Source organism: Notamacropus eugenii, chromosome 6, assembly GCF_028372415.1.
Source record: "Notamacropus eugenii isolate mMacEug1 chromosome 6, mMacEug1.pri_v2, whole genome shotgun sequence".
NCBI lineage: Eukaryota > Metazoa > Chordata > Mammalia > Diprotodontia > Macropodidae > Notamacropus > Notamacropus eugenii.
In genome coordinates, this window is record NC_092877.1 from 152,874,547 (window position 1) to 152,898,484 (window position 23,938).

Consider the following 23,938-nt stretch of genomic DNA (forward strand, 5'->3'; position numbering starts at 1 on the left):
ATATTATATATTTAAATATATATACATATATATGCATTATATATATGGGTTATTTTCTTCTTTGCCCTCATTAAATGTACTCCATCCCTGGCCAAGATTCTGTCAGCTCTTTGTGTCTTCATCCAAACCCTGTTAGATTCTTAGCCAGCTGCTGATTTTCCAAACCCTGTGTTTGTCTTCTAAAGCCTCTACCTTCAATCAGCAGCCATCACGGAAGCACCATCTGTTTCCTTACAGGCTTTAGTTTCTTACCCAGAACTTCATAATCCCTAGAAGAATTCTCTAGGATTCTTCTAGTGGCATCATTTCTTTCCCCATGACTCACCAGAAGTGGGTATTAATCATCAGGTCTGACAAGCATCAGAAGGCTCTTGGTCACACGGCATAGATTACAGGGAAGGAATATAATTTCTAAATGTATGTCATATGGTGCAGCCTCCAACAAAGCATTCAAAACTATGGCTATCACTACATGTTCTCTCCCCGTTGGCATCTATGGGTTCTTATCTCTCTTTCCATGGGAATCTCCTTCCTTTTCCCATGTTCTAGTTTCATTCTTAATAGGAATAACTTCAAACCTACAATTTACTTTCAGAGGTTCAATGATCTGTTTTCCTTCTTTCTCTGTGTCATATTCTCATTTCCAGCTTTCTGACATAGGTTTGAATTACCCTTTGCTTCTTCATATTCTTTTCTTTCTTATAGTAATCTAAGTACTACAGTAGGTATAGTATTAGATTTGGAGTTAAGAAGATCTAAGTTCAAATCCAATCTCAGGTGTTTACTAGCTGCATAGCTGGGCAAGTCACTTAACTACTCTCAGCCTCAGTGTCCTCAACTATAAAGTAGGGAAAATAATAGCATCTTCCACACAGGATTATTGAAAGGATCAAATTAGATAATATGTAAAGTGCTTTGCAAATCCCAAAGTACTTCATAAATGCCAATTATTTTTACTTGCAATTTTTTTTCTTTTCCTCTTGAAGTATTTCTCCTGTTATTTTAAAATATACTTCACTCTCCCTAATTATAGACAGGAGAAAAAGTCTTCCTCTCTTACCCTTTCAACTCTTCCTCTAACAAAGACAAATGCGAATTTCATACATGTTAACTCTGGAAGAAACACAAATATAGTGCCTTTGCTATTCATATTTATTGAAATTGGGATCCTCGGTTATCTGGGATGCTTGTTGAATTCATTCTGTTAAAAAAAAGAAGTTGCTTGAAGGAAGGGAAGTTGTAGAAACAGGTTTTCCCATCCTTTCTTATGAGTTCCCTTAGATCTATAATGAACATATTACTTCCCACAAGCTAAAATATTACATCAGCATATTCCACTGTTATCAACAGAAAGGAGTCCTGAATAATCCAAATTCACAGCCTTTCTGTCTTTTCTTTGTTTAACCTGTCTTCTCATTGGTAGATCTTGCATTTTTTTAATGAATCACCATCTTCTGATCTACTTCTGAAACTTCCTTGCAACTACAGTACAAGGACTGCTGTGGTTTTTGTTTGTCCTTCATTCTTGAAGAGGACCATGACATCAGCAAGGTGATGCCATGACTTGCAAGTGAATTGGATTTACAAAGTCACCAGCCTTGCTTTCTCCACTGGAGCCATCTGGTTCCATTGCAAAGACAGAAATTGGGACCACTGGAGATGGCCATAAGGACTAGGTCGTTCTATAAGAAGCACTATCTCATAGATTCTACTTTTCTTTACCTTTATGTACATCTCACTGGGTATCCTTAGAATGTGAGAGAAACTGAAGTCTACATTACTTCTATTGTAAGCAGTTGCTGCCTTCCTGTCCTCGCTGATCATCTTCCAGGACTATTTAACTGGGAAAACAATGGTACTCAATGCCTTATATCATCTGTTCTGTTCTATTTAATTTTCTCTTCCATTCTCCCTAAACCCCAAACCTCCACTGGAGGCAGACCCATAACCTCTTGAAGAAGTATTACTTAAGGAATTCTAAGTCTTAACTTTAACTCTCTAAGCCCTTCATCTGAAATGCCATTTTCCATTCTTTCCATTTGCCCATAAATTTGGATCCAATTTAAGTTGTACTTGTTTCATAAAGCCTTGCTTGGTTATGCCAACCTGCAGGGATATTGATATTTTTCTCTCTCTAAGCTCATATGATCAGAGCATTTAGAACTAGTCAAAGAGTGGATTTGCAAAGATGAGATTTGATCCCGGGTCTTTTTTATGCTAAATCTAGCAGTCTTTCTACTTGGTGTTTAATCATTCAGTTGTGTCCAACTTGACATCCATGGGGTTTTCTTGGCAAAGATCCTGGAGTGGTTTGCCCTTTCTTTCTCCAGTGTGTCCCCATTTCAGGGGTTAAGTGTCTTGGCCAGGGTCACACAGCTAATAAGCATCTAAAACCAGATTTGAAATCCAATCTTCCTGACTCTGGGCCCAGTGCTCCGGTTACTAAACCATCTGATTGCCCCAATTTTTTGAGGGGTTGAAGCTATGTATTATTCAATCATGTCTAAATCTTTGTCACTCCATTTGGGGTTTTCTTAGCAAAGATACTGGAGTGGTTTCCTTCTCCAGTGTGAGGAAACTGAGGCCCAGAGCACAAAGGGAGCAAGTCGATGAGGAAGAATTCAAATACATGTCCTCTGATTCAGAAGTCATGGTCTTTCAGCTGTATTTCATAGCCTTGCAGAAAGCTAGCTCTCACTTGCTAAATCCACTTAATTTTCTTTTGGGTTCTGACAACTGTACTTTGAATTAAAAATAGGAATACTTTTTTTTAAAAAACTCACCCAACCCAAAGAGTTATACAACAAAAATTTTACACAAATATTACAAAGTTGTAGTGAAAAAAAGAGTTTTGTAACTCTAAACCTTGATGCAATGAAAGGATGCCCTGGAGAGTTTTTCCTCATGTTTTTCCCCTCCATCTCCCTGACTTACAGGGTGTTTTGCCTTCTTTGTCTTGTCTGACAATCCACTTCTCCTACGCAAAACAGATAGCATCAATAAAGGGCCTTGTGGGAAAAAAATGAAAAATTTCTTATGGTATAATTTACATGACATTTTTGGAGGCTGTTTTTCAAACTTCTGTCATGGTTCTGAACTAGAAATATTTTATCAACCGATCAATACAATCTTGGGAGTCTAATACATGGCTGCCTGCTCAGTTTACTTAGCTCTGCAAGGATGAATGGGACCCTGAACACCTCACAGTCCTGATGAAAAGGAGAGATTACTATGCTACAGCATGAGGCATAAATTAGGGTCTTGGGTTCTACTTCTGGCTTCTTCATCAACAGCATGATCTTGGAGGAACAATTTAACTCTCTGAAAATAAGGCTATTCAAAATGACTGGACTCTTCTGTCCATTCCTTCAGGCCAGAGGAGGATTGCCAAACCTCAGATATCAAACAAAGACTTGGGGAGAGAGATGAAAGTAGGTTAATTTACAATGGTTCCTGTTTTGTACCATCACATAAGTTCTTCTAATAAACATTTATCAAACACAGATCAATAAAAATAGTAGCTAACATTTATATAGCACTTACTATGTGCCAGGCCCTTTACAATGACTATCTCATTTGATCCTCAACAACAACTTTGGGAGGTGTTTCTCTATTTTTGAGCTATGAGGTATGTGGGAGGTAAGTGCTATTATTATCCCCACTTTACAGATGAAACTGAGGTAAACAAAGGCTACATGACTTACCTAGGGTCATACAACTAGTGAATTTCTGAGGCCAGATTTGAATTCAGGGCTTCCTGATCCTAGTCAGAGTGCTCTATCCACTGTGCCAACTACATGAAAGGTACAGGGCTAGGCACTAGGGATACACAGAGACAAGATGATATATTTTCCCTACCCTCAAGAAGCTTATGTTCTTCTGAAATACATGTGCACATATGTATGTCAAAAATGGTTTCCAGTTTAAGAGATAAGATTTCCTAGTCTCAAGGAAATTATTTTAAAATAGCATCTTTATGGAGTTTTATTTTTTTCTATAGAAACTTTTTAACTTTTTACAAATTGATCCCACTTTGTTATGCTAAACTGGCAATGCCATTTTCTTCATATTAGTGAAATCGGTTTAGGACCAAAAGTTGCTAGGAAATCATATAATCAATAGAATTGTCAAGCATAATATTACAATTAAAACTTTTTTTGGTTTTAAATAGTTTTGTTATATATTATCATTATCATAATTATCATTAGGGCCTAAAAGGGCTCAATGATTGGGAAGGGGCACCATTTCTCTTGGGAATAGATTTACATAAAATGAAAGAAATTGACAGAAATTTGTGAATGACCACAAGAGCAACTTTTTCAAGGAGGGGAAAAACTCTTCTGTATGCACTATATTGGCTTATAGTCTCCTGAATTCTTGAGATGAGAATAATATACACACAAAAACATGATATTCCTCTTTACATATTAGTACTATAGCTCTTAAGAGACATGAATGATACTTTAACAAGTCAGTACCTCCAGTATAGCATGGACCAGAAGTCAAGTGACCTGAGTACTGATCCTAGCTCTGCCATTAACTCGCTACCTAATGTTGGCCAAATCCCTTTATTTCTCTTGGCCTCAATCTCCTGGTATGTAAAATGAGAGAATTAGACTAGCTGGTCTATGAGGTCCTTTCCAGCTTTGACACTATATGACAAGCACTTACTGTGTGTAAGGTATTCTAAAAGTTGTTAATAAATATCTAATTTGCCAGATTAAAGCTCCTCTAAAAAAAGTGAATGACTCACCAAGATGTTCACCAGACTATAGTAAAGAAATTGCTAATAAAAAAGACCTTGAAATTTGTAAGGGGCATTTAAGGGTTGTGCTATTTATTTAAGAACCTTTGCAAATGAAATTCATGAATTCCATTGAATTTCATGAAGCTCTATTATAAAAAGGATACAAGACTATATTATAACAATACATTATCCTAAAAAATAAGCAAAAAGGTAAGAGATAGATTAATCTGCCTGTTGTCAATATCTTTTTAGTAGGGTGGAAAAAAATCAATGTCAAAGATAAGAGGATTTAGAGCTAAAAGAAATCATAGAGATTATTCCATCCCTTTCATTTTAGAGGTACAGAAATAGATTGAGAGAGGTGAGATGAGATCACACACAGCAGAGTTGGCACTAAAACCCACATCTCTGGACCTCTACTCCAGTTTGGTTCTTTCATACTCTGTTGGAGGTATGGAGGGAAGGAGAATGTAATCAAAGACGCAATGACCAAATGCAAGTTCAAGGATAAAGAAAACATTGATGACATTGACCATCAGCAGACAGTGGACAAGAAGAATATATTAAAAGCTTTGTCAGAGGTATAGAGGACTGATGAACCAGTCTAAACTAATTAACTAATTAATGATTAACTAATCAACCATTCCATTGAATTAAGATTTGATTCCTATTTCCCCAGGTGGTCTCTCTGTTATTAATCACCTAACTCTCTTTCCTAAGAGCTAGTCTGCAACATGATGCAAAAGGCTATAGGAATTCTTCTCAACAATAGATAAAGAGAGCTCTCATCTAGATAAGAACAAAGATGAAAGGAAAGTGTAATAGCCAGGCTAGTTGGGCAAATAGAAAAAACATTTCACATCCCATCACGATCTTCTACGATTTGAAAAACCATCTCTAACACACAAAGGCAGACAACATGAAAAATAAACCTTCAAAAGTTGCATTTATAAACCCAGTCCCTTGACATTGATAGGTGAGGTAGAGACACCTTGCAATGCTTTGGCAAAATAAGTATTCTATAAATGTTTGTTGAATGAGCAAATGAAAGAAAGATAGCAAGTGAGCTGAAGTTTTACAGATAAGAGTGAAAATGGCTTCTAGGGAGGCTTATCACAATGTGACAGGCTGGTGATTTCCCAGGAGAATATGACACTATTCCGGGCTCTCTGAGACAAGATAATCTTACCACCAGACACTTCCTGTCAGTTGTTGGACAACTTTGTAAGGCTTTGCCATTGTTTTGGGGGTTTTTTGGCTTTGTTTTGTTTTTCTGCTTTCAGACAAAAAGTTAATATTGGGAGATATCAGAGATGCCACTCTCTAGGTTTGTTTCTAATTGATCAGCCACTGGGTAACACACTTTTCATTGTATATGGCATTACCTACAGTTCCTTTTTTAATATGACTTTGATCTGAGAAAGGAAATGTTGGAATCCATATTATTGTCAATAATACATAACTCTTTGCATTTTTGAAATGCAATACAATGATCTTATAGTTATTTTAAAAAAAATATTTGTGAGATGCTTTCTAATGAAGAGAGTTCTTCATCACCAAGGGCAGGGGGTGGGGGGTGGGGGTGGGAATAGGGATTAATCATTTTAGATTGCCCTAATTAAGCTCAAGGGAAACAAGACAATAAATAAATTATTTTACCTATTGTGCAGTAATTTTAATGATTTTCCACATAACTTGAATTTAATGTTTTCTTATAGTTTGGAAACCCTGACTTAAAGGATCCATAGCTTATTGATTCACTTGCCCAAACAATCAATTTATCCAGGGTTCAGGCAAAGAAATTATTTCAACTAAAGGGACAAAGTCAGAAGTCAGACCATGACTACTACAAATCACAGGTGCCATTCTCCTCAACAACTTAATTGCTTTCAAAATTGATAGCTTTGTTGATGATCATTTAATTTTTCTAATAACAAATTTTATCGCTGATTTAAAAAAAGCAAAACAAGTATTTATTTATTGTGTCTGCAATGGCTCTGTACTAGTGTTTGACATACATGGTAAGTGCTTAATAAATGGTTCTCTCTATCCATAATGATAGGTGACATTTATTTATGTATTACTTAAAGGTCTGTAAAGTTTGGTATATACATTATCTCATTAGGTTCTTATCATAATCCTGCAAAATAGGTGGATTAGAATGTGAACTTCTTAAAGGTAGAGACCTTGGTTTTACCTTTCTCTGTATCTTTTATTAACACATAGTGCTTAATAAAAACTTGTGATTTGACATTATTGGTTTCATTTAAGAGATAAGGAAAATGATTCTGAAAGAGTTTATGTGGTCTGCTTAATGAACCCGGATCTTTATAATATTGAGTCTAGCACTCCATCACTGACACAAAGGTGTCAAAAATGGGGTTACAACATTTCCCAAAACAGATTAAAATGTAATCGAGATATATTTAACAAAATAAATAAAAACTACAACACAACATAGATAATGTTAATATGTGGTTTTCTAAGTCAATAAGTAGTTTACAGGCATCCTTGTGTACCATTTAGTGGCCCCATTTCTACTGGAGTTTGATACCACTGCTCTATACCATTCTGTCTCTGGAATAAACACAATGCTTATCACAGGCAACAATGTGCATTATATCAAATATGCCCTTGGCTCTTTTCTCCTTATGTCTCTCTGATACCTGCCAGGAGCCTTCCATCACAACGTTCCACCTAAGGCTTCTCTTCCAAAATGAAATTTCCCCTCTTGTCAAAATATACGTATTTCCTTTCATCCTAGGAAGCAATATGCACTAAGGTTTAAAAGGCTTATCGTGCTATTGTCCAATTTAACAGGCAGCAACTCAAGTCAAAAGAACGACTGGTGAAATTCCGGGTGCTATAATCTGTCCGGTATTGTACGAATCGCCCAGCAATAATCATAGCGTTGACCACCTCCCCATACTTGGATAGCACTTCAGAGTTTTGAGAGGTCCTCATAGCTCTGGTCCAGGAAGCCTTTCTCAAGGACAGATGGGTTCATTACTGAAAAACATCACAAACTGAAAAATTATGCAGTAAAAAATAATTACACTTTGTTGAGAAAGAAAAGGAAAATTTGTTGTACAAGTTAAGAAAAGCAATTAGGGCCATTGCCTTTCTATGGAAAGGTAATTTGCATTCTAATCTTAAACTCCATTTGAATTCAGCCACATAATCAGCATCTTCCTAGTTGGATTGGAGTCCAGTGATCTGGGTCCAAAAACTTGGTTCTGCTGTTCTGTTCCTAGCTGTGAGACCTTAGGTGGGCTACTCCTGTTCACTGGGTCCTCAGTTAGATGACTTCTAGCTTACCATATCGTTCAAAATTTATGACTCTATGAAGATTCGAGATGAATTTCTTAAGCAACTAACAACCACAAGTAGAAGATGATGCTAAGAGAGATAGTTTAGACAGACTCATGGTACCTGACCTCATGAAAATTACAATACAGTAGGGGGAAATGGTGAATTCAGAGATAACAATTACACAATTTTTAAAAATAAGAACATTAAAGAGCACAAAGCAAAGACCTAGGGAGGAGGAAGTCTTTACTTCATAAGGAGGAAAGGAAAAATTGGAGAATATTTCATAGAGAAGGTGGTACTGGAGTAGATTTTAAAGGATGGTTTAGATTTCAACAGGCAAAGAGGTCAAGGTACAGAATTCTACAAAGAGGGAAGGGGATGAGTAAAAAGTATAGAGTTGGGAAAACTCAGGGATTGTACTTGGGACAAAATGTAGTCCAAATTTAAAGGCTACCATTTCCCAATTGATAAATGGTCAAAGGATATGAACAGGCAGTTTTCAGAGGAAGAAATTAAAGCTCTTTATAGTCATATGAAAAAATGCTCTAAATCACTATTGATTAGAGAGATGCAAATCAAAACAACTCTGAGGTACCACATCACACCTATCAGATTGGCTAACATGACAGAATAGGAAGATGACAGATGTTGGAGATGTGGGAGAGTTGGAACATTAATTCATTGTTGGTGGAGCTGTGAGCTGATCCAACCGCTCTGGAAAGTAAATTTGGAACTATGCCCAAAGGGTTACAAACATGTGCATAACTTTTGACCCAGTAATATTGCTTCTAGGACTGTATCCCCAAGAGATCATAAGAATGGGGAAGGGTCCCACATGCACAAAAATATTTATGGCAGCTCTCTTTGTGGCGGCCAAGAACTGGAAATTGAGGGGATGCCCATCAATTGGGGAATTACTGAACAAGTTGTGGTATATGAATGTAATGGAATAATATTGTGCTATGAGAAATGATGAACAGGAAGACTTCAGAGAGGTCTGGAAAGACTTACATGAAATGATGCTGAGTGAAAGGAGCAGAACCAGGAGAACTTTGTACACAGCAATGCCCACAGTGTGTGAGGAATTTTTCTGGTAGACTTAGCCCTTGACAGCAATGCAAGGACCTAAAAAATTCCCAATGGACTCTTGAGGCAAAATGCCTTCCACATTCAGACAAAGAACTATGGAATTGGATCACAGAATGAAGCAGACCATTTTCTCTTGCATTATCCTTTGTTTTTTTTTTTCATAGTTTCTCCCATTCACTGTAATTCTTCTGGGCAACATGACTAAGGTGAAAATGTATTTAATAAGAATGTATGTGTAGAACCTATATAAGATTGTACATCATCTCAAGGAGGGAGGGAGGAAGGAAGGGGAGAGAGGGGAAAAAATGTATATATAAATGATTGTAAAAACTGAAAACAAATTAACTCTCAGAATTTGGTTCAAGCTGAGTGGTAACAAGCAGCAGCTAATTCCCTTTAAAAGTTGGCATTGAAGCCTGTAAATCCGAGAGTCTGCTGGGCTTGTAAGGATTCTGTTCTGAAGCTTTTTTCCCCTTTTGTTTGAGTCTCATGAAATAGTAGCTCTCCTTGCTAGAGGTTCATAACTAAAGTGAAATAGTGATTATAATGCTTTACCAACCATCTGTTAGATTCCGTTACCCAAAGTATTTGAGAGAGAACCAGGTCACCCTGGTTCCAGTGAGCAACTGGATCTAGGCCACCTCACACAAAGAATCAGGTGGCCATGAATATTTTTTTAAATGAGAATTTTTGGGGAAATAGTGATTGCTGTGGCTGAGAAGTGTGGCAGAGGCAAGGGATCTTTAACAGATAATGCCTTCTCCTTAATCACACAACAAGAAGAATAGTAGACACACATCTACCAGAAAGAATTGAGGAATTCCAGGGCAGACATTGCACCAGAAAGACACCATCTGGAAGGGAGTGTCCATGGCATGGGGATGAGAATGGAAGGCCTCCTCCAGCGTTAACATCTCACGGTCCAAAGTGAGCTCGAACCTAGTGCCTAATAGCAACGAAAGAAGGTTTCTCTTTGTGTAGTCGTTACATCAACAGTGGGACTGATTCACAGTTACTCATTTTCATCTCTGCCTTTACATATGAAATGAGAAATAAAACTTCTCTTCTGACATGTAGCTTAAGGTATCCAAACCCCAACCTTAGCCTCTCAGAATGGAGAAAGTCTCTTGAGGGTAATATGAGAATCTATCAATTTTGAAATATGTCTTTGAAATTAAGCATCACAGTGTTGGGATACAGCAATATTATCCAATGGGAAAACAGAAAGAATTTGGAAACTACGTTCTTACCTTAGGTCTACTAGTTACTATATGTATGACGACAGACAGCTTCCTCTTCTATTAAATGTGGAGTTAGGCAAGACGGTCTCCAAAGTTTCCTTCCTGTTCTAAATTCTTTGATCCCATTTAATTTATCTTAAATAATAATTATATGCATAGTTCACATTCATTTAGTGCTTTTTAAGTCCATGAAGCACTTGACACACACTTACTTGTTTAATATCTTTATAACATATGTGTAACACTCATTCTTGTACATATCTTAGCATCCCTACCAGACAATAAACTTCCAAGAGTAATGACCTTCCTTTATTTATCCTATCTCCTCTAACACTTACCAGAGTATTTTAATTAATAGCTAATGAATGAGTGAAGATATTTTAAGTACTTGTTAAAATTCCATCTCCTTTAGAATATAAAATGTTCTAGGATAAGAACCTGTCACCTGTTTATGAGTTGTTAATAAATATTTTAATAAATGAGTGACAAAATGTCTTAGGTACTTATTAGAATTCCATCTGCTTTAGAATATATTATGACACCTTTTTATGAGGAGTAGCTAAAACTTTTTAAAATTTAAAATTTTTCTGATGCCTTATAATCATTTAGTATATAAGACATTATGTCCTTCCGCAGATTCTGGGATTTGTGGGATAAAAATGCAAAAAGTACAAATCCCCACCACCTAAGAGCTGACATCTTACTGATGATACAGTGAAGGGGATACTGGCACCAGCTTAAATCTTATTCTTAAATTTTCATTGTGCACATTTACATATCAGAAAATCCACCTTCAATAAAAATTAGGGTTTAATTTCTGTTTTGTTGATTGTTTAGACCTAACAAAGTTTTAATAATTCAGATTAAATTTTAAAGTGCATGTGAATACATTCCCTTCTGCCCCCCTCCTGCCCAGAGCCTGGTTGTTAAACTTTTACTAGCACACACCTGGATACAAACAACACAGACATAAATAAACAAAGACAAGGTAATTGTGTGGAGAGTGCCTCCATAATAACTAAGGGCTTCAGGGGATAAGACAAGTGAATTTTGATTCCAAGAATGCAGTTGAGGGAAGAAATGCACTTAAGGCATGATGGAGGGAAATGGAACGTAGAATGCTAATTCAGGAGTAGCTAATAGTCCAGTTTTTACTAATTCAGAATGGTTTTCCCTTCCATGCTGTTTAACACATCCTCACTTCTAGCTGGACTTTATTTCTATGACAATTCTAAATTTTTAGATATTTTTAGAATCATTTGTTTGTCACATTTCCCACTCTAATCTTTCTTTTAAATGATGAGTCAAAAACTGTATACATTAAAAAGATGTTATCTAAGTTGTTGGCATGCATAAAAGGTGTATTTTTTTCCTAAACCAGAATTTTAACACTAAAAATTACTACAAATTAGACTTAATATGCTAATCCTAATAATTAGTGTCACACAGTAGTAGTGTCATTTCATTTGCAATGAAATCTAATAGAGCAAACATTTATGAAAAGCTTACTATGTACAAGTTACTGCGAGGTACTGAGAATATGAAAATATTCCAATTCTTCAAAAGACCAGTGCACTCTTTTCACAAGGCATTCATGCTTGCCTATCCTGTGTGACTCTTGGTCACATCTTCTCATAAATCTATCCCAGAAAGTCCTTCCAATACTATGGCAACCTTCTTCTAGCTCTCTTAGCATCACATGGTCAGCAAAGAATGACAAGTGTTAACTCTCCCTACCTGGCTGGTTCCCTTGATTTTCCCTATTGATACATTTCACCAATGACATTTTTCACATTGTTTCTGCTGCATAATTCCTTGTTTGTCACATGTTGCATCCTGCTCACATCTTGCATACAACTCTACACTACCCTTCAGGTGATCCCCAATTTCAATTCTTTGGGGAGTATAGAATTCCATGACTTATAGCTGTACAAAATCACTTGAAAAATATGAGCTTTTGTTTCAGGAGAAAGTGTGGGAATCACTACAAGAACTACAATTTTTCAAAGGTTATCAAGGTTACTAACCTACTTTTATTCAATTCTTGGCCCAACTCACTGTTCATTTACGGTGTCTGCCCAAGGGACAAAGTACCAATGGTCAAGTTTGGGGGCAGGGGTTCTTTCACCTAACCACATTTGATCTAGGCCAGGAGGTCTTACCTTTTCAATATATAATGGATATCTTTGGCAATCTGGGAAAGTCTAGGGACCACTTCTCAAAATGTTTGTTGCTACATTCATAATTAAAAGAAATTACAAATTTCATGTAGAGGTTAATGAAAATAAAGACATCATTTTTCTTTTCATCCAAGTTTATGAAGCTCCTGAAACCTATCCATAGATTCCCTGGGGAATCTGTGAACCTCAGGTTAAAAACATTTGTTCTATATGGTATCCATTCAGTTGTCTGACAAAGTCTAGATAACAGATTTCCTTCATTCATTTGACTTATCATCTGTGGATAAGTAGACTAGACTGTTCTGACTGGTAATGGATCTCATGAGCTTCTGAAATGTTACAGAGCTCAAGGCAATCAGGACAGTATCATTCACAAATAAGAGCATGTGGTGGGCATCACCATCTATAGAGAACCCATCTATAGAGAATTTGGACTGGGCATTGACCATTTTCCATGACAATGACAAACACTATTGTGAGTACTACTTGAATGAATAATCAAAAGATCACCGAACAAAGTAAGATTTGTTGTTGTCTTTCAAGGAAAGACTCTCATGTGATTTTCACGTGTACTGAAGACACTACATTGCAAAAAAGATCCTCTAAGATAGTTTTTTGTTCTACTGAACCAAATGCTTTTTATATATAATAAGAATGTAATCGTATATTCTTTACTTCCTTCAGTCAAGTGTATGTCTAGAAAGATGAATTGTGTTATAGAATATCATTTGCAAAAGCTTATCTGTTCAGAAAATAGATTTCTACCAACACCTCACTCCATACACCAAGATAATGGACACTTGACCTACATATAAAAAGGTCACATTGTAAATAAATTAGAGGAACAAGGCATAAATTATCTTTCAGATTTATGAATAGGGGAAGGTCTCATGACTAAACAAATTGTGATAGAGGTCACACATCATTAAATGAACAATTTTGATTATATAAAATTTAAGTGATTTTTACATCCCAAAAAATCCAATGTAGTAAAATTTAGAAGTCAAACAAGTTGCTGGGAAACAATCTTTGCAATAAATTGCTTGATAAAAGCCTGATTTCCAAAATCTAAAAAGAAATGACCCAAATTTATGACTAGAAGTCAGCGCCTAATAGCTAAATGGTCAAAGGATATGAATAGGCAATTTTCAAAAATTCAAGCTTTCAAAAACCACATTTTCTAAAATTCTTAAAATTGATAATAATTAGAGAGGGAAAATAAAGCAACTTTGAGGTTTTACCTCACAGCTGGCAAAGTGACAAAAGAAGAAAATAACATATGTTGGAGAGGCTGTGGGAAAATAGGTGCACTAGTATACCATTGGTGGAACTGTGGGTTTATCTAGCCATTCTAGAAAGTAATGTGGTGCTATGCCTAGAAATCTGACCGAACTATGCACAGCCAGCTATAGCATTACTAAGCCTAGAGAAATCAAAGAAAGAGCAAAGGGATCTATACATACAATCATACTTAAAGCAACTCTTTTTGTGGTAACCAAAAATTAGAAACTAAGGGGTAGAGGTGTTTTTCTACTGGAGAATGACCAAACTGGGCTAAATTTGATGTATTTGAACATTATTATACAATAAGAAATGGACAATTTCACTGGAAACTCTATGAACTGACACAGAATGAGTTAAGTTGAAGTAGGAGAACAATGTTTTATACAATGATATCATTATAGAGAAAATATACTTTGAAAGGCTTTAGAAAACTTATCAATTCAATGATATACCAATAATAAAAAAAATGGAGAAAAAGCATGCCACTCCTTCCCAACAGGGGTGATAAAACTTAAGTGCAGAAGCACAGATACAGGAGGGACATTTTCAGATATGGCTAACGTGGGAGTTTGTTTTGCCAAGCTATACACTTAGGCATTGAGAGATTTATTTTTCTGATTTATTTTTTTGCTATTGTTCAAAGGGAAGGGGAGGTAGGAGGAGAGACAGATTAATAAAAAATAATATTAATTGAAAAATAGAAGCAAACCTTTTTTTATTTCAAAAAGCCTGCCTGTTCCCTTCTTGTACCTTCATATATGCTTTTTAATAGTAAAGTCATCCTTTATGAAAGGTATACAAAGGGAATAAGCTGGTTTTTAAAAAATTATGTATATACACATTATTCTCATTAAAATGTGCATAGATAAGAAAGCACACACATGAGTTTATTGCTATATTCCCTTGCTTGCTGCTTTTCGGAGTAATAATACAACTTGGCATTTTTCTACACCTCTTCTATGTTCCTCAAGAATCAGTCCTTCAATATGCTCAAAGATGTGGCCTCCCTTATGGACTTCCTCTATGTGTATTTGCTATAGTCCAGCTGCTTTTCTCATCTTTATTTTCTCTAGTGTGATTTTTCTTCAGTGTCATTTCCATGTTCTCCAGCACAACATCTGGAACTGGGATGTTAGCATCTAAATGTGGGGGCTCCATCATCCTTGATGGTAAAAAATTTAGAAAAAATATTAAAAACAAAAACTTTTACAACTTTACCAGCAAACTCAGGGTCAGTTCAAGGCACAATGGAGAACATCAAATTAAGATTCTGTGGAAGGATTTGGGTGTTCTATTTCCCAAATGAGAAAACTCCCTCTCCATTAAAGTCAGTAGCTATTGTACAACTTGTAGTCCTACACAGTTGCTCAAGCCACTGAGAAGTTGAATTGCATCAGGGTGTGTTGTCTGGTACCACCAGGCTTACAACACAATGGTCTGATCAGGCAAGTGGTACCAAAATGTGGTCTATCATGTTACATCAATAATTGTCATTCCAGAAAAGCTTCAAAAACACTAGACCAAGAGTTTGTCAACACTGGATGCTTTTGTTCTGTAAGATAATGATGGAATTCTGTCCACATTACTACAAATGCATCTGCAAACTCCTAGCAATAAAGGTTGGGCAAAGTCTGCTTTTTAAAAACTATCTCTCTTGGTGAATATGTGAGTATGCTAGGAAGGGGCAGTAGGGTTGCTTTTCCCCAAGGAATATTAAATTTATTTGTAAATTGTTTTATTAAAATTTTTGCTTTGGAAAATTTATATTTAAATTAATTCATTTCAAGGTATATAGTATGATTATTTTTCTGTCACTTCTTCTGTATGCCCATCAGCATTCTTTGTTTTCTGATTCATTTATTTTCTTTTATATGGTCAAAGTCTGTTTTCTTCTTTTTTTTGCTTTTTGTTTTACTTTGCATGATTCTCTGAAGGTCTTTCAAGATTTTTTTTGCATTCATCATTATTTTTCCAACCTAATTACATTATATATTCCATTACATTATTATGTCACTGTTTATTTAACCATCCCCCCTTCCTCAATTGTTGGACACAGGCTACTTCCAGTTATTCTTTTAATTACATATAATGCTTCTATTAAATTCTTTGAATGGGTAGCTTTCTAAAATTTATTTTTGATAAGAATATGAGGATATATTCTCAACAATTATGGATATCTCTTTTGTCCTCAGGTAGCTGTAATAATAATTTTCTGGATAAGACTAATCATTTTATGGAAATTAAAGCAGCACTCCCTTTTGAACAAGAACAGCTGAGTGGTACGGCTGTGTATTGTATGTCGAATTCAGACTAGAAAAGGACATAGTCTGTGCTTAAATCCAGGGAAAAGTGAGAAAGAAACCTAACCAAAAAGGAGGGGAAAATGAAGGACAGAGGACTGGGATAAAACAGAACTGGGAAACGAACATTTTCAATTTGGCATGTTTCTTTAACCCAGTTTCAAACATATTAATCAGTTAAATCTCCAAATGAAATCTGCCGGTCATTCTCCTGTTCTACATCTGAAAAAAGTAGTCATTTCATCATGATCTTAAATCAGTGAATTTAAGTCCCATAGCAAGTTTCTAAGGACAAATTAGAAAACAGCTGTTCTATTTCCCATTTTTTCTCCAGGCCCTAAATTTATAGTAAGGGTTTTTTAAAAATATAACAATAAATTATTTACAGCAAAAGAGTACTTTTTTTCTTTTCCCATTCTAAAACTTGTCATCTTTGTTTTTAAAACACAAAACTCACAAATAACTTGGAAAACTCCAACCTAGTCCAAACTCCAGAAGATCCACAAATTCAATTTTATGATAAAATACTGGCTTGTGACTTTTCAGAGCTCCCTATGGTACATCTGGACATTTGTATTTGGATATTTGCTCTGCTGTCCATGTAATACCCAAGAAGCCTGAACAGCTGGGCCCTGATGTTTGCTGATACTGTAGACACCTCAGAGACCTGATAGTCCAAATGAACCAAAATAAATCCTATCCCTGTTTTTTCAACCTTGATAAAACAGACTGTTCACTGACCATAAAGTTTCATTTAAGTAGTGACTGTCAACCTACTACCACATGGTGAGGATACAGTTTCCTCAGCCTGTGACAACCAATCCACACTCACTATACAGATGCACATGTGGAAAAGCAAGTTCCTACAGGATGAAAAAAATGTTCCCACATGATCTGAGCTGTGGAATCAAACTATCCCCACCAAATAATAAAAGGCAACTCAACAACAAAAGATATCATCAAGATAAATTGCTTCCTGAATTACAAAAAAAAGAAAGAAAGAAATTTGACAATGAGATTGTTTTTTAAAGACTAAAAACAGTCTCTGCAGTTATCCTAAGTGAGGATAGAATTACAAAGGTCTATGATTCCTCATGCTTGAGGGAATAAGCTGGGGTCAGGAAGAAGTCTCCTCCAATGATATAGTATTGCACAATTAGATTTGTTATGGGGGTTTCCTGTCTTCCTCTGAAGTATTTTTCTCTGTCATGAACAGGATACCAGACTCCATGAGCCCCTGGTCTATGGTGTTGTGGGAGTTCCTTTCTTTCCCCTGTACAAACTGATATTGAGATTAGTTAAAAGGTAACAAAGACCTTTCAAATAACTTATCTTACACAACAGTTAATGTAGTGTGGTAAATTGCTATTTTAGAAACTTGTGGATGTACCATCATGGCACAAGTAGAAAATGGTCTAGATTTAGAATCAAAAGACCTAGAATCAAACTCTGGATCTGCCATTTAAAATCTATGTGACCTTAGATCATTTATTGTATCCCTCTGGGGCTCAGTTTACTCATCTGTCAAATGGAAAGAGTTGGATTCATTGATCTCTAAAGTTCTGTCCAACTCTCAGTCTATGATCTTATGAGAGGGCACCCTAGTTACAGAGCTCTGAAAGGTGGTATCCCACTGGATTGGGTGACTGTGTGGCAAGTCTTTCTCCTTCAGACTGGTTCTGAGGAGCTTCCCAGAAGTAATTACCATTTTATGACATCAGCGTAATAAGTTCAATTGTTGGGCCACAGGAGTTTTCAGAAGCAGGGAGCTATTTCTTCCCTCCAGGGCAGCATAAAGGAGAAGGACACAGATAGGATGTCTGTGGGCCTTTCCAAACACCCAAAGGAAAAAGAAATGATACTGAGTGAGAGCTTTAAAAAGGGACATGTATCTCTGGGGAAATAGAAATAGTCAGCTGCAGGGCCCATAAGGAAAGTCATGTTCAATCCCACAGACAAATTAGAGTATCTCTGCTATACTTTACTCATCAATAAACCAAGGTTAATTATATTGACCTAATTTGCAGAAGCCTCCTGTGGCTAAATTAGAAATGTTAAGGGAGCGGGGAAAAACTAGCTGCTATATAAAGGCTAAGTGGTACCATGAAGACCTCCGTCTCATGGTGGACCAAACTCCTGGTGATTTATTTATTCAACTCGATTATTTATAGTCCATGACCTTAGGCCACTGGAATTCATCACCAAGGAAGCAAAAGTGATGTCACAGACATGAGATGGCTCCATCGCTGAATCCCTCTAGGGTCAGTGAAAGAGCAGCCGGCACAAAAGGGGTAAACAATGCTTTCACAGGAAGCTCTTAGCCATCAAACCTACCTAGAAAAGGGAGGCAACATCTAAGCAGGACTGTTATTAACCAAATGATTTCTATTCATGAGAAAATGATAAAAAAGAACAACACCAACTAATAATACATTTTAAAAGAGGTGCTTCTAATTCCTTCATTCCTCTGCCATCCTGCTTTCTCCCTTCCCCCCTAATGTCTTTCTTCCCTTTCTGTCTGGGAATGGAACTGAGAGAGACTATTGAATGTATTAAGGGCCCTGCAACAAAATGACCAAAAAAAAGTTTTGGGTGATTTAATGAAAGAGGAAAATAAGCTGCCACACACCAGAAGGACATCGTTGCAGGATGAAGCTTTTCAGGATTTGTTACAACGACATCAGTAAATGTTCCTAACTAGTAGGCATGAAAGTGGAGATGCTGACAAAAACCTAAAGCTTTTCCTTTTTTTTTAAAGTTCACCAAAGACATTTACATCATTAAAAACCATGCAGTTTGGATAGGGTCTGGTTGTCTTTTGTTTCTTTTTTTAGCAAAATAATGTCACGATTGGCTTTTTTCTCTGCTGATAATCTACCCTATAACTACATAGTTGATGAATATTAAAAACATGTAAAATTAATATATTAAACATTACATTTGGAGTCCTTTTTGCTACAGTTAGAATCCTCTTCAATTTAGCCTACACTTGCTGTTTGCACAGCTTGTAAACCAGTTAATCTCTTGTTATAATCCAAGCTGAGTGGTATCAGGCTGATTTCAAGTTTTATAAAGGGCTAAATCAGAGATTTTGTTAGAAGATATTTGACATGCAAGACAAAATCTTTATGGTCTCTTTAGAAAAAGCAACAGCTGAACTGCACTGATATGGGCTAGTCCAGGAGCAAATATCTAAAAATATCTGAATTTTACTTTAATGGGTTAATTTTTTTAAATTAAGAAACAGTGCAGTGTAATGAAAGGGCCACTGGATTTGGAGTTAAAAGACCTGAATTTGAATGACCAGCTCTGTGACTTAATAATTGTGTAGGTTTGGACAGCTCTCCTCACCTTTCCTGGGTTCCATTTTCTCGTCTGTAAAATGGGAGAGGTGAACCAGACTATTCTACCCACTCTTCCTTCCTGGCCCTAAATCCTATGAGTCAACACAGGCATTCCCTTCACCAGAGCAAATCTACCAATCAGAGCTGTCCAAAAGGAGAATGGACTACTTAGGGAGTAGAAAGTTTCCCAGTCAGTAGAGACCTACCGTATCAACAGGATGATGACTTCTCAGGGATGCTATAGAGAGAGGATTCACAGAACTTCAGAAGTGGAAAAGCTCACAGAGCTTTTCTGGTCTAACTCATACCAGTACAGGAATGCCCTCTACAACCTAATCAACAAGAGGTTACCAATCCTGATCTAGACCTCCAATTGTATCAGTATAACAAGTTCAACTGCTGGGTCTCTACCTCCTGTAAAAGTCCATTTTACTTTTGGATAGCTTTAATTTTAAGGAAGTTTTCATCTAAATAAAATCTAAGCCTGTCTCCTTATAACCTCCAACTATTGCTCTTCGTTCTGAGCCAAAAAGAACAAGTCTACTCCCTCTGCAGCCCTTCGGGTACTTCAAGATGATTATCACTTCCCCAAGTCTCCACTTCTCCAGGCCAAAAACTCTAGTCATAAAATATTTACTGATTTAGAGACTGTAAATATTCATGGACTGTACATCAGGTTACACCAATAGTAACTCTTAACATGTAAAATGTGTCTTTAAGGTTTGCAAAGCATGATCCTCACAACTCAAGGAGTCAGGGGACAGTTTATATAATTTTGTTTCATCTGTATTTTGGCTTTTTAAGAGACCCACACACGTTCAACCATTCGTAAATATTCCTACAAGAGATTCTGACTCAGATATGGCCTAGATTAGACCTCCAATTCCATTTATGAGTTGAACTTGGCCAACTCTTATTGATATCATTAAGAAAATTGACTAACAGGAAATAATATTATAGGCATAGATCCCTTTCAGGATCTCAGAAATCATCTAGCCTAATGCCCTCATTATACAGAAACCCAGAGAGATGAAGTAACTTGTCAATGGTTAAGTAACAGAGAAGAACCTAGCTGCGCTGATTCCAAATCTCAAGCTCTCTTCAGTGGCATGATAAGATCTCTCAAGTCCCTTCAAGGTCATCCAATGATCTGTGGTTCTCTTATTGTATTTTTATGATGTAAATTATAAAGGCTATAAAAATCTCATCCCCAGAGAAGTGATGATGCTAAATTTTCTGACTCTCCCACATCCTAAAGGATGTCATGCTGATGATAGATGGTTGCCATAACATACTTTTCAGACCAAACTTTCTTCTGAGAACTTAGATGTGTTGGGGAGCAAAGATCAGAAAATAAACTTCTACATAATTATGTGTATCATTGCATCATCATGCTGTCAATGCACCTGGCCCTCCCTGCCAGACAGACCAGATTCAATGCCCAGCCAAAGCTGACCACATCAGCATTTGTCTACAGCACTCAGGAGCTCATCCTTCTCCCTTTTTTCTCTTTTCCACACTATTCACATAATTCTCTCAGAATACACTGATTCACACTGTTTCTGTCTTCTCTCTCACACATCTATTTACAAACACCTAAGCACTCAACACAAACACTTGGTCTCTATCTATACTCCTCCCCTTCCTTCACCATTTCCTTTACATTTTCCAAACTCTCCATGGCCAACACAAGCTCTAAAACTAAACTGTTAACTACCTATTGCCTTGCTCTGCCATCAGCTTGACCTTAGGCATACAACTGTGCCTCCCTACTCAGCATCCTCAGCATCAGAAGTGTGCCCAAGAATAGCAGTATGCTCATTCTGTATCATCTGACAACTTTCCAGTAACCTTCACACATTCCTGCTCCAAGGTGCTTCTCCAAAAATTTAAATTTGTAGAACACTGATGTCAAACTCAAATAGAAAGGATGAGGAGAGGAGGAATTAAACATAAGGTCCCTGTGTATTGTGACTCAGAAAACCATGCATTAATATTATCTGTGTTTTATTGTATTTTTATTTACTTTTTTAAACATTTCCCAACTACATTTTGATCTCGTTCAGGCCATCCTCAGGAGAATTGCAAGCCCATAATGATATGTCTGACACCTCTGTTGTAGCCTATTTCCCATAGTCCTTATAACTTGAAAAGTGTAAAGCTATTTTTAAAATAGCTAAAGTCCACTGCTATTCATTTACACCTAGGTACCAGCCCTCTGCCTCCAGGATAACCTGCTGACCTCACCAGCCAGGTGAAACCATGAGGTACAGTGACTTTGCTGAAATATACCCCTTTTCCTGTCCCCTCTGTCTTGCTTGCAGACTGTCCGCTACCACAAAAGCTGTTATTATTCATTCTCATTTTACAGATATGCAAACTGTATTCAATTATAACAACCACCAAGGAAAGGATGGAGTCAAAATTAGAATGCAAAGCCATTCTTTTCCCCTACCTAGCTCTCCACAAGAGAATACCCTTTAAAATAGACTAAGACAGAACAGTGTAGTAGAAAGAGCATAGGCTTGGGAATGAGGAGACCTGAGTTCTGGCCCCAGATCTGCTATTAATTCACTGCTCGACCTCAGGCAAAACTACTTCTGTTCCGTGGGTCTCTGTTTCCTCATCTGTAAAATGAGGAAGTTGGACAAGAAGATCCCTACGGTCTTTCCCTGCTCTAATATTCTAGGATTCTGAGACTGCATGACTAACATGCAGGATTTATACAGGTGTTTATAAAGTAGTCAAAACCTTACTGCTGGTATTCCCATTAAAGACATGACAGTGTCATGCTTTCATATTTACCCGCACATACTGCATTCAGATGACACAGATAAAAAAAAAAAGAACTCTTCTTGGGGAAAGATTCTCACAGGCATATAATCAGTAAGGCTGATATATTTAGTCACAAGAAAGAGTAATTTTTCACCTTAATTTTAAAAAAATAAATGTGTTCAGTAAAATAAAGTAATAGATACATAAGGATACAAATTCCCCAACTCCAGAGAATTATTAAATGCCTCGGTAAAATATATATTTATTCTCATAAATCTACTTGGCAAAAAGCTCTGTGAAAAAAGTAATAAAGACTGTATGGTTTATTGCAAGTGGATTTTTCAAAAAACACCTGCTGTGCACAGAGGTTTAGAAAATAGTATGACAGCTTTGTGTGTGTGGTTAAGAGTAAAGAGCCATAAAAATGGGAAAATATTTATTTTACTTAATATGAAGCTGGTACATTCTAACTATTCCTGGATTAGAACACTTAAAATCATTTTGAGATTAATCTGTCCCTGCTTATATTCTCATATTTTATAGTCATGGCAGGCTCAGCTCTGCATGCCACCACCATTCGTAGGATTCTTTTAATAATTCTGAAAATGAGCAGTACAAAGGAGACGGTCAGCATGCAATGGTGAAGCACCAAACATTAGCCATGCATAAAGCATCTAAAAGCATGTTGAAGTTAATGAAGGAATATAAATAATGTTATGATGGAAGAGCCCTAATCCTGACATCAGAGAACCTGAGGCTCAAACCCCAACCCTGGCACTATGTCACTGACCCTCCCAGAGTCTCAGTTTCCTACTCTTTAAAATGGTGGCATTGAATTAGATGGTGTCTGACCTTCCTGCTCTAAATCGATGATCTTCTTTGAACATCTTGTAAGTGATTTACCACTATTTTAATTACATGGTGCTCTTGCATAAATATACACAGAGATATATGACAGTTTTCAATTTTAAGTTCATACAAAAATTATTTCAGTTCTAACTGGCACAAGTGAAAAACAGTCTAACAATTTTTCAAAGGAGAGGCAGAATTGGGTGTTATAATATGAAGAGAAATTACATGTGTTTAAGGTATTAAGGAAAGTTGTGATAATACTGTTTATTGATTCTCATAAAGATCATAGATTTTAAGCTGTCAGGGATTATTATATAGAGGTTATCTAGTCCAATCACTCATTTTACAGATGAAGAAACTGTGGTCCAAACTGTTCCAAGGGCAAACAGATAGTAAGTGGTATAGCTGGGATTTACCTTGGTTTATTATTATTCTTGATATCTGAGCTCCTCCTTCCTACTCTACCCTTTCTTTTTCCTTCAAATCTTAGAATGGAGAAGGGGAGAATTAGGAGTCTCCAGAAACCTTTGGGCCATAAAACCTTAGCCACCCTTTGACATGAAAATGCAGGAAAGTAGTGTAAATTCTATGAAAGTAAGCTGAGGAATTACTACTTTTCAGATACCTGGGGAATAGGGATAGTAAGGGGAGGGGAAAATGCTTGGAAAATGAGAGCATGATTGTTTACATCACAATATAAGTTGTGTTGTGCCCCAAACAGAAGCTGGTTAATAAACCCTTCAATTTCCTGCAGCTTTTTAAGAATACACTAGCTGTGTAAAGCAGGTGGGTCTGTGGTCCCAGAGGCTTTCAA

At 36.6% G+C, this 23,938-nt stretch overlaps 1 protein-coding gene across 1 annotated transcript in view; it reads right to left on the reverse strand.

The window, feature by feature from the left end:
• Positions 1-23,938, reverse strand: part of DCHS2 (dachsous cadherin-related 2) — a 335,304-nt gene that overhangs the window by 248,050 nt on the left and 63,316 nt on the right. The gene's annotated exons all lie outside the window — the stretch shown is intronic.